The following is an 11,824-nucleotide window of genomic DNA, read 5'->3' on the forward strand; positions in this document are numbered from 1 at the left end:
CTAATCGGTTTCCGCATTTAACTTGGTGCAGCAGTAAATAAGATATCCAAAAGAACTGTTATTGTTCCGCAAATATATCTTTCTCTATAATTCTTTCAGAGCTAACACAAAACAGGCTACTAGTAATTTTTATTTTATACTTTTGCATGCTTACTTGTTCTTGGCAGTATCATTCCTGCCTTTCTTTCCTGCGAGAGTCCATTTGATGTGGTTCCTTGTTTGCCAAGTAAAGGAGAGGTGTATCTCACAAGTGTACCTGTGAGATACACCTTATATTATTTCTCCTTTGCAGGTTTACACGCCTTTATGGCGAACGGTGGGCATTATTCCCATTTTAGAAAAGTTACAGCATTGCCCCCCTCTTCCTCCCGAAAAAATATCCTGGGTATGTGCCTGTCCAACACTATAAATTGCAGAATGAATGATGCTGCATCCACATCATTCTGGGCATAATTAAGTTCAGGCCATATCTGATTCGAAGTTAGACAATTTTGTAAAATTCAGTTACGGCAAAATACTACATGTTTCAGCAGCGGCTGTCCTTAATCATGAAATAAAAATGAAGACCGTTTCACATTGTGAAAGCTGTCAAGACAGCTAAGCTGGTGGTCGTTTTCTCAGACTGACGTCGTTTTGCTAGATTCGAGCTTCGGTTGTGGATTGCGCACTCTCTTCAGTTGTGCGAGGTTGTGATCAAACCATAGTCTACCACACACCTTGCAGCTGTGGCCGCACTCACAGTCGAGGAATTCTCCCTTGAACTGTCCATCAGCACCCTCCTTGGGAGGAATCTCTGCATCAACGTCTCTGCTTGGCCTCCTACTCTCGAAGTTGGGGAGCAAGCTTGCCTCTGCTGGTGCTTGGCTTGTGCTTCCCGTTCTCGATCCTCGGTGTTAGCGGCTTCCCTCCACTGGCGCTTTGCTGGCGCTTCTCGCTCTCGAAGCTCAGGATTTGCACGATGTTGGTGTTGCTGCTCTCGTTTGAGCTCCTGCTGCTGCTCTCGTGCAAGCTACCTCTGACACTCGCACAGATTGGAATCCATGGGTCGAAAAGGTGCGCAGCGGCGAAACGCTTGCTCCTATACCCCTCTTCTTCCCCGGCACATGCTCTGCCCCCTGCGCCCCTCCGTGACAACGGACGGCAAAGGCTTGACTAGAACAGCTCTGCTGTTAAAATAAGGGATTTGTTCTTCCTGGCAAAGATTCCCAGAAGCGTTAGCAAAGCTCTGTGACAGATCATTCAGTAGCCCTTATTTAAAGCATGCTGGCACAAAAGATTCCACTCTATCACCTACCACCATCAACACGGCCATAAGCACCAGATCCCCTCCACCATACGAGCTTGGATTCACGCCGATCCCCAGAAACATGCACCCCGAATACAACCACGCACGTCGCACAGCACGTGCCACGGTTCTCACCAACTCCCTTACTCGCCACGACGGTGTGAGTTTCGTCGACGCCGCCGAATATCCCCACGGTACCCGCTTTGCAGCCGTCACCACGCGTGAAAGCTCTCTCCACCATGCTATCAGCCTAGTAACCCCACACGCTGAGGAAGCTGAAGAAGTGGCCATCGCGCTAGCCACACTAGACCCAACATGCCATACCATCGTCTCTGACTCCCGCTCCGCCGTTATCAACTATATCAACGGCCGTATTTCACACCAAGCCTTGCGCATCTTGCAACAAGCGCCCCACTCAACCGACCATCAGGTTACACTCGTCTGGTTCCCGGCTCATGCAGGCACCGTCCACCCGCACCTCCCCAACCTCAACGAGGTTACCCACTCCCTAGCGCCAGGCCTAGTTAACCGCGCGGGAGAAGGGGAGGATGCCCCCACCGGTAGGGATCGCCTGACACACTACAATGATCTTGTGAAGTCCTTCTACTTAGAGCGCAGAACCTTCCCCGGCCCACACAACAAACTATCCCGAGCGCAGGCTACAACTTTCCGCCTGCTACAAACCAATACTTACCCCTCGTTACAACTTTATAACAAGATCTACCCAGACATTTACCCCAATCCCACGTGCCATATCTGCAAGACACAGCCAGCCACACTTCCACACATGCTTTGGGACTGTACACACCAATACCCCGACACTAACCCCACGACCCTCTCGTCGAGATGGCACGCTGCCCTGCGTAGCCCCAACCTTGACGACCAACTCTGGGCGACCCAGCAGGCCTGCGAGGCGGCGAAGAGGCAACACCTCGACGTCCCCACGTGGGAGGCCTAGGCCCAGCCACCATCTCTTGCTGGTTTCAATAAAGTTTATTCAGTCAGTCAGTCATTTGCATGAAACCGAGCCCATTTGGATTGTAATAACCATCTAAATACATCACGTGGCAAAAGTGCGGGAAGTCAAATGCTGCTGGTTATACTGTGTCACTCTCACTTACAAAAACAAATCATTCCATTATTGATGGGTGCTGCAAAGCTATCCACAGATGAACAGGACATCGACTATCTGTGTTATGGCTGTCTCTTAACACCGAACCCAGCCTGACTTGTAGTTTGTTTCTTATGAAGGAAGAGCGAAAAAAAACATTGCAGCAGCTGGAAAATGGGCCCTTATGATACCCAGCCAGGGAAATCCGCTGTCGACCAGCAGCAATTACTCTTGAGTTCCTCCTCGTGGATGACAAGGGCAAACTGAGCATAGCCGCGGCATGCAAGCCATGTCACCTAAAGTAGATAAGCTTGGTGCTTTGGCAACGTGCTATGGGAAGGCACATGTCGCAACACATCACCATGTGATGTAACCTTACGTTGTGGTAATGTACATTCCTGACACACTCGTTTCACATGCGAAATTGGGCAAAACTCTTTGGGGCAGATGGCTTAAATAATGGTTTCGTATCCATATCACCGCTGCTGTGACCTTGTGGTTGAGTGTCCAAGGGAGGACACGAGTTCAAAACCACGCTTCCATCCAAATGGGCACAGGCATCGCCCAGCCCAACACCCAGCTTTCTTTAGGGCTGAACTGCCCTGGGGAAGATACTTGAACCATGCGAATCCCATTGAACCCTGTGGGCACAACAAAATCCTGAAATAAAGGGCCATATTTGCCACGTTTACCATTAGCTACAAATGTTCCTTGGCATTCACAGCCTAACACTGATCATTCAAACATTAGTAAGCAAATCATTGTTAAGGGAGTTTCATTTTGTCTGCACCTGGTGAGAGCTTCAGCCGGCAGCAACTCGTTGTCTTGAATCCCTTAGTAATAATTAGAGACAGTTGTTGCTGAAACACCAGATAACCAAGAAATGGAGACCCTCTCTAACTTCTCCTTTTTAAGCCAGCTTGTCTAGGCATACATAGATGTTCCTGCAGTGCCTCTATTGAATGGTTCTGTTCTCCTGAGCAATACTTTTGAGCAATGAATTTCAAGTTTATCAAGGGCCATATATGGATGCCTACGGATGCCACCTACAAAATAAGTTTTAATTGGTTGATCTCCTAATTTGTGCCACTAATGTAATAGATGATGCTGTACTTATCTCTTCTGGGTAATGACAGCCTTATTCAGTATTACACTAGTAGCATGCCAAGCTCCACATCTAGTCACAACTTTCAATACTGAACAATATTACACATATTAAAGGATATAAATAGGCTTATCACACAACTCAATGTGACCTTTTCCTTGTACTTATTAAAAATGAAAAATGTGTGGGTTTCACTCTTATTATCCTGAAGACAGTTTGGTTTTTAGATAAACATCTTAATCGATTTGGAAATCTCTATACTTTCCAAACAACCCTATACTCATGCCAGTCACATGGCAGGAAAGATTTACTGTAGAATCGGCACAAATTGAAATGCAAATGGGACACATCTTGTCGGTAAATGTGTGAAAGCTCAATGGGAGATCACATGCACTGACAGTTATTTCAATGACAGTCCAACTATGTACTTCTCTATCTTGCATAGCCCAAGGACTATTATGCGAAAATTGTGGACATAAGCCTACATGGCCCATACTAATAAACTTGACCAGGCTTCTGACAAAAGCAGTGAGACTATAGATTGGCTGCAGGAAAGTGAAAATTTGATTCTAACAGGCAGGCCTTTGTGCCTTATGTTGCACACAGCAGTTTTGGACACCAGTTAGCAGAAAGTTGTTTATCACATTTCTGTAATAATTCCTAATCTTATAAAGCATACAGCATCAAAACAGAGCAGGCTAGAAATTATAACTTTTACAGTGTTTCACATGAATTTTGCACTTAAACTCAAAAAAGATTTAAATCTACAGAAGCAAAATTAGCTGTTTCACTTGCGGTGCACTTTTAAAGTTAGTAATTTGATAGATTCATTAGGTATAAAGCAATGCTTTAACTGCCTTGCTACATGGCCAGAGAGTGCCAACAAGCACTCTGCCGTCTTCCAGCTTTTTTAGGACATATTAGCCTTAAAACAAATTTAGCATCACAGGTCTAATCAACAGTGTCGTAAGATGTATGCAGCTCGTTCCAATGTCATTATTTTCACACGTCCTCGTGGTTATTGGTGTTATTCTGCAAACCTTAACAGCTGTAGGTACAGTGTGTCAAGTTGTTGTGGCATGCTGGTTTTGACGCCCACTTAGCATTACACAGTGCACAATTGATCTAAAGGAAACTAAGGGATTGCCATTACATCTCTTCTGTGCATAGCCACAATCTTTTTCTTGCATAGCCTTCTGAATTATCACATCTCCTGCTGCTGTGCGCTTGGGTTAAAATGCACACTTTGCTCAAGACCCCCACAAACAGGAAATAACAAGCATAAAGGAATGCAAATTTATAACAAACATTTAGCAAATTTAAAATGCTGCCAAAAGCAGATGAGCATCTTCACTGGTACAGTCATCAACCACGTAGATACCTCAAGTATCAAAAAGACCTTACAACTTTAAAATGGTGTATCACACCAGCACAATGCTAAGGTCCACTTAGCTTATTTCCCGAAAACTTGTTAGGTTTAGCTTTGTACTGTATTCAAAAAGACATCCGAAAATGCTGCCTACACTATAAGTGTACTAATTGTTTCCTTTCTTACATGCTTAGAAATGCTGCAACTTAAGCACAAGATGAAACAAAACCTGAATGTTAAATGAAACAGTGGGTGGAACATACATTTTACAAGACCAAGCAGCACATAATGCAATGTGGATCTACAGCTGCAAGCTATAGACGATGCAACTAAAATTGTGGTCAGCTCGCCTTTTAGAGAACTTGCTGTAAAGGTGTTTGGTACATGGTATATAGAACAAAAATAGTGCATGTTAACAGGGCAACTTGTCCCGCTAAAGAGCACTGTTTTATAGCGAAGCTGTATATGACTAGGGTTCCATGCATTTTTGTTCTCCATTAACAAAAACTATCATCATCAATGGCTCATACCCACAGAAGGATTCATGCTCCCGTAAGCAAGCAAAAAATGTGATGTCTCACAGCCCCATAAGGCAGAGGCTACGAGCACTCAGCAAAGTGAAGTGAACAGTGTTACATTCTTTCTAATCACGCATACAGCATGTCGAAAACTGTCGCTATCAATGGCTCATGCCCCCGTGAGCAATGGCTCATACCCCCGTAAGCAAGCAAAAAAATGCAACAACTCATACTTCCGTAAGGTTCATGGCTACTCACTTTGTATGAATTAGCTGCAATGACACTACCCCTGTTGTCATAGTTGGTGATCTAAATGTGTGTCGGTAACAAAAAGGGAGCAGTTTACACGTTCCATGTTGCAGACATATCCCTTGCGATGCCACACCGACCTAGGCAAACCGACCACCCAGCAGTGTACGTGCATCAATTTGACATTATCAAAGAATGTGACTGCAGTTGTGAGTGAAATAATGAACACCGATCAAGACAAAAAATGATATTGTACCTTTGTTCAAAATTATGTGTCACCTTCGTGTCAGGTGCTAAGAAGCTTTGCTGGTCAACCACCTTCATATAGTGGAATGGCTCATGATTTTTTGTTCAGCTTGTCTTAGACCAACGAGCTTCACATCTATGTATACCCGCTCGATCAATGCAGTGTTTGACAAAAAACTTGTCTGGTAGAGATTAATTATAGTCAAAATAAAAAGCAAAAGCCAACCACAATCATAAATGAATAAAAACAAGATGTTTTAGCTTCCATACGGAAACCTTGTTCACAATATAAGGAAATCACAAATGATTATGTATGCATGAATAGATGGCACAGGCAGAGGGCATAAACAGAAGGAAAGCTGCCATCATTGTGATGGAGTGTGGTATCAGTTGTCTGGATCAGTATTGACTCAAGATGAAGATGCAAGTTTAGATATCTTTCAACGGCTAGCATGTGTGCCCTATCCCAGTGAATATCATATTTTTTTGACAAGGAATGCTCATGCAACTCTTTTTGGCTCCTGTGTGGAAGCTGAAACGTCGTTTTCATGCATTTTTGTTTGTGGTAAGCATCTTCTTTTTATTTTGACTATTACTCAGTGCAATTGGGCATCTGTGAACAAATTCATATGCTTAACAAGTCTTTATGTGTTACCAGACCTGGCAATTTTAACAACTGAAAAAGTACTAAAATTAGAAAAAGAAAAACAGCTAAACATTAATTTACTGCCAGAGATGCTGGTTCTACAAAAAAAAAAAAAAATTAGTGTGTTTTGAGAGGGACGCTGGTCTATATCGACTCTTTATCTCTATATAATCCCAGCAAGAATGATCTTCGCCACAGACACATGGAAATGTCTATGAAGGTTATTCAGAAACATAAACAGCGGCTGAAAATTGAGTTGCCTTTATACACAATGAGTAGGGGCACTGCTGCGAGTTGGTCCAAATAATCTAGCAAGTCTGAGAAATCAGACCGATAAACTGACCGAGGAACTGTTTGCATGTTTTTTTTTTTTTTTTAACCCTGAACTGGGTGCAAATGAAAATTTTTAAAACTGTTGGTATCAATACAACAATCCTAAACAAGGTCTCAAAATGGAAAATTTTATAATCAAACCATAAAAGTTGTGTGCTGCCATTAGAGTATGCTTGGTGCAGGCACATGGTGAGGAACAATCAAATGACCTCGTGGACAGCAATGCTCACTTTAGTTGTTGCTGGGAGCCCCTCCATTACCACTGCAGCCGAGTTTCACTGTCCTCATTAGACAAAATTTTATCCTACAAAATCGAGCCCCTAGCTTGGTTTCAGTTACTCTTCTTGCTCACTGCACAGTGAGGTCCTTGACTTTGGCAGCCCTGATGCCATGAGGTAACATACAAAGGTTTATTCGCCAGCTGTGTTCCAACTTTACATACTATACAAAGCTTGCATTTGAAAGATTGTTCCACATCCACCGCCATGCCCATTGAGTGGTGGTGGCCTATGCTCCTATATTAATCTTCTACGCAAACATAAATACCCAAGAAAAAAAAAGAAATAGTGGGAGGGTGGATGCCTCTATAACTTAATGGTAAAGCACTGCACACATCATGCAGAAGATATAGGTTTGGCTCCCACCCATGGTCTTTTGTCCACTTTCATTTCGCATTTAAAAAAAGTTTTTGCATTTCCATTAAATTTAACAATTAATTTCCCCCATGGTTTCTCTGGCTTAATTGTCTGTTTCCTACATATGGTTGTAACCAACAAAAAGATCAAGCCCCTCTAGCAACGTACATGTCCCAGTACCTTTGCACGTTTGCTCCCTTCCCCACAATATCCCTCAGGTGGAGGGATTCTCTGTCTGGAGACTTGTGAGCAGGGATGGCTCTCCCACTTGTCATCACTTGGACCTGGGGTGTACCATATGAAGGTTGGTCCAATGTCTAAGATGTTCTGCCCCTGCATCTGCAGAAGACCTGCACCTACTTCGGACGTGTCCCAGCACCGAGGCTGTCCAAAGAAAATGCATTCGGTGCTGCTAAAGGCGCAGCAAACACTATTTTAACAAAATAAGAAAATGTTTGCAATCTCTAGACAATGCTGCGATGAACATGCAAGCCAAATATTATTCCACTGCATGCAGTTGGGAACTCAAAATTTTTCGAAATAGATTGCTTGCTCTCCTGAGGCTCCTTCTCTTTCGCCACCATCAACGATATCATAGCCAGCGCAACAGCCCGTAGGTGCCAGCCATTGGGTGATCGTTCATGAATTATGCATGCACACCCCTCCACTCTTCTAGCAAACAAGGAAGTGGCATTTAATTATTCTCTGGCACCTTTGTCAGATACCAACCTTGAAGAGTTACATTAAAGAGAAAAGAAAAAAAAACACTAAGTCTGCTTAGTCTCATAAAGTACCTATTTGAAAACTCATAATCTGTATGTTACTAAGAGAAAATTGAGGTCTATTTTTTTTTAATTTCACGGCAAAATTTTAGCAGGTGGTTAATAAGTATGACATCAAGAATTTCAAGGGAACTTTTGGCATTTAGGCCACATTGGCTCAATACAAGTTAAACTTTACATGTTCCACCTATGACTTTTTTAGAAGACAATGTTGACAATTTTTTCTTCTAAACAATTAACTAAGCCCTAGCAGATGCCGTTAAAATACATGACATCCCAGCAAGCTGATGCAGGATTTTCAAGGCAGCCTCACCGTCAGTCTTTCTTTTGCACGTCTTACCACAACCTCCTCTCACGGTTAAAGTGGCATTTTTGGTATAGTGGAAGGGTAATTTACTAATACAAGTTATATCATTTTTCCTTTTAGTGTCCCTTTAAGGTGCCCCCTCACTAGATCTGGCCATTTTGAGCTGATAAGCACATACAGTACTGTTACAGAAGGATGAAAGAAGACAGAGGAAGAAGATCGCGAGACGCTGGCTGCTGCGTGTTGTTGGTGGTCAGCCATCTTGTCTACGCTGACTCATCCTGTATATATATTGTAAATACAGTCTTTATATACTCCTAACATCCCCGGTAACATATTGGTGGGAGGTGCGGGGTGCCACGGCTGAAAACGGAGCTCCGCAGCGGACGTCGCGTCACCATCCGCACCATGAATGACGGTGAGCATGCAGGATCAACGTCGTTGCCGCCTCCAACGTCACCACCTACATCGCTGTCACCTTCGGTTGTGGTTGTGCAACCCAAGGATCCTGGAACTTTCTGCGGGACCGATGGCGCCGACGTTGAAGAGTGGGTGGCTATGTATGAACGCGTGAGTGGAATCAACAGATGGGACCCTACGCTTATGCTAGCCAACCTGTTGTTCTACCTACGAGGCACAGCAAAGGTGTGGTACGAAAAACACGGAGAGGAGCTCACCAGCTGGGGCCAATGCAAAGAGAAGTTGACAGAGTTGCTTGGCAAACCAGCCGGCCGTAAAATTTCCGCAAAGCAGGAACTGGCCTCCTGTGCCCAACCTCCACGGAGTCCTATGTCTTGTGCATCGAGGACAGGCTGGCATTTTGTTGTAAAAACGATCGCAACACGACAGAAGCTGAAATATTGGGCACGTGCTTAAGGGCATTGCTGACGACGCGTTTAATCTGCGCATGTGCAAAAGCTGTTCTACAGTTGATCCCATCATTAAACAGTGCCGACAAGTCGAGCAGGCAAAAAGCCAACGCGTCTTGCAACCATTCGCCAGACTTTCCAATACTGCTGCAACGTCGACGTGTGAAGATCAACCCGCACACCAGCATGTGTCGCCATCAGAGGACGTGGTGCGAATCGTTCAACGTGAACTGGATGCGATGGCACCCGCAGCTTTCTGTTCGCGTAGCCCTGATGCTACCACTTTTTCATTTCCCCTCGTCCAAGCCATCGTTCGCCAGGAACTTGAAAACATTGGATTACATTCTGTCTATGCTGTCACCAATCCCAGATATAACAAACGCCCTTCTACTATTTTCGCTCGACCCCGACACTTCTCTCCGCGTTATCGCAACTCAACTGAGTGGAGAACTGCGGACGACCAGCCGAAATGTTTCACCTATCGCCACATTGGTCATGTCGCCCGATACTGTTGCAACTCGTGGCCCTCAACACCTCGCACGCTGACCAACCTGAGCCGTTTTAATGGAAATGCCCGCAATGTTTCGCCCACCGCCAAATCCAACAGCGGCGACAACACTGCTAGGAACACATGATACAGTCGCTCACCATCGCCGCACGGCCACTAGTTGCGCTCACCACAAACACGTTGCCCATCTTACCGTTCGCTGCAGCCACGTCGCCTTTCGTCCCCCGTGGCTTTTGGCCGCAACTTTTCGGAAAACTAAGAAATGCAGCCCTCGGAGGTGGTGCTGCATTGCCTACTACTGCATAACTGACGTCAAAATAGACGGCATACCTGTCCAAGCACTCATCGACGCTGGAGCCCAAGTTTCTGTGATGAGTGCTAGCTTACGTAGACGTTTGAAGAAGGTCCTCACCCCAGCAGCTGCCTGAGTGCTTCGTGTGGCCGACGGCGGTGTGCTGGTTGTTCTTGGAATGTGTACTGCGCGTTTAAGTATAGCCGGCCGCCCTACTTCTGTTCTGTTTGCTGTGATCGACAACTGCCCTCATGACGTTATCCTTGGATTAGACTTTTTATCCACTCATTCTGCTCTCATCGACTGCGCGACCGGTGTTCTTCAGTTAGAACTGCCCCAACTCGCCGCTGCTCCGAGCACCACCCCACCACACTTGTGCTCGCTTCATGATGTGCGTCTGGCACCCGAGGCAGTTACTTACGTCACTTTGACTGCTCAGCCACAGGTTCCTGATGGTGAATATGTGCTTCGCCCCATCGTCGACACGCTTTTGAACCAAAACGTTGGTGTTCCGCATATGCTGGTCATGGTTACTAATAACAACGCCGTTCTACCGCTTCTGAATTTCAGCCTGTGCTCTCAAGTGATCCCAGCCAGCACGTTCTTGGCCAGAATTTCTAGTGGTTCCGAATTTGACATTTGAGAGTCTGAATGCCGAGAGTGGTTTCTTGGCGCCAATTGCAGCTCACAGCTCTGGTTCCTTAACGGATGACCTCGCGAAAATGATTGCACCTGACCTCACCTTGGCACAGGCCACGGACGTATGTCTCCTGCTTGAATCGTACAGTGACATCTTTGATATCGGCGACAGGCCTTTAGGCCAAACATCTGTTGTTCACCACCGTATCAACACTGGAGACACAAATCCTATTCGTCAGCGTCCATATCGTGTATCGCATGCTGAACGTTGAGTCATCCAATCAGAAGTGGACAAAATGCTCCGCAAAGGGGGTCATCGAGCCATCAGCCAGCGCTTGGGCTTTGCCTGTCGTCCTTGCGAAAAAGAAAGATTGTACTTGGCATTTTTGCGTCGACTATCGCCACTTAAACAAGATCATGCGAAAAGACGTCTACCCACTACCACGCATTGATGATGCCTTGGACTGCTTGCACGGAGCTAAATACTTCTTGTCTATCGATCTTAGATTCAGCTTCTGGCAGATTTGAGTTGATGAAATGGACTGCAAGAAGTCGGCCTTCATCACGCCGGATGGCTTATATCAGTTCAAAGTCGTGCCCTTTGGCCTATGCAATGCTACTGCGACATCTGAACGTATGATGGACTCTCTTCTGCGAGGCTACAAATGGACCACCTGTCTTTGTTACCTTGACGATGTTATTGCTTTTTCTCCCACATTCAGCAGCCACATTACACGACTCGCTGCCATTCTTGCAGTCTTCCGAAAAGCCGGCCTCCAACTGAACTCCACGAAGTGTCAATTCAGGCGTCAGATTACCGTGTTGGGACACCTGGTTGACGCATCCGATGTTCAACCAGACCCGGAAAAAGTTCGTGCCGTACGCAGTTTCGCTGTGCCACGTTCTGCTTCTGACGAGCGATGGTTCGTC

The sequence above is a fragment of the Dermacentor variabilis genome, chromosome 2 (genome assembly GCF_050947875.1).
Source record: "Dermacentor variabilis isolate Ectoservices chromosome 2, ASM5094787v1, whole genome shotgun sequence".
Taxonomy (NCBI): domain Eukaryota; kingdom Metazoa; phylum Arthropoda; class Arachnida; order Ixodida; family Ixodidae; genus Dermacentor; species Dermacentor variabilis.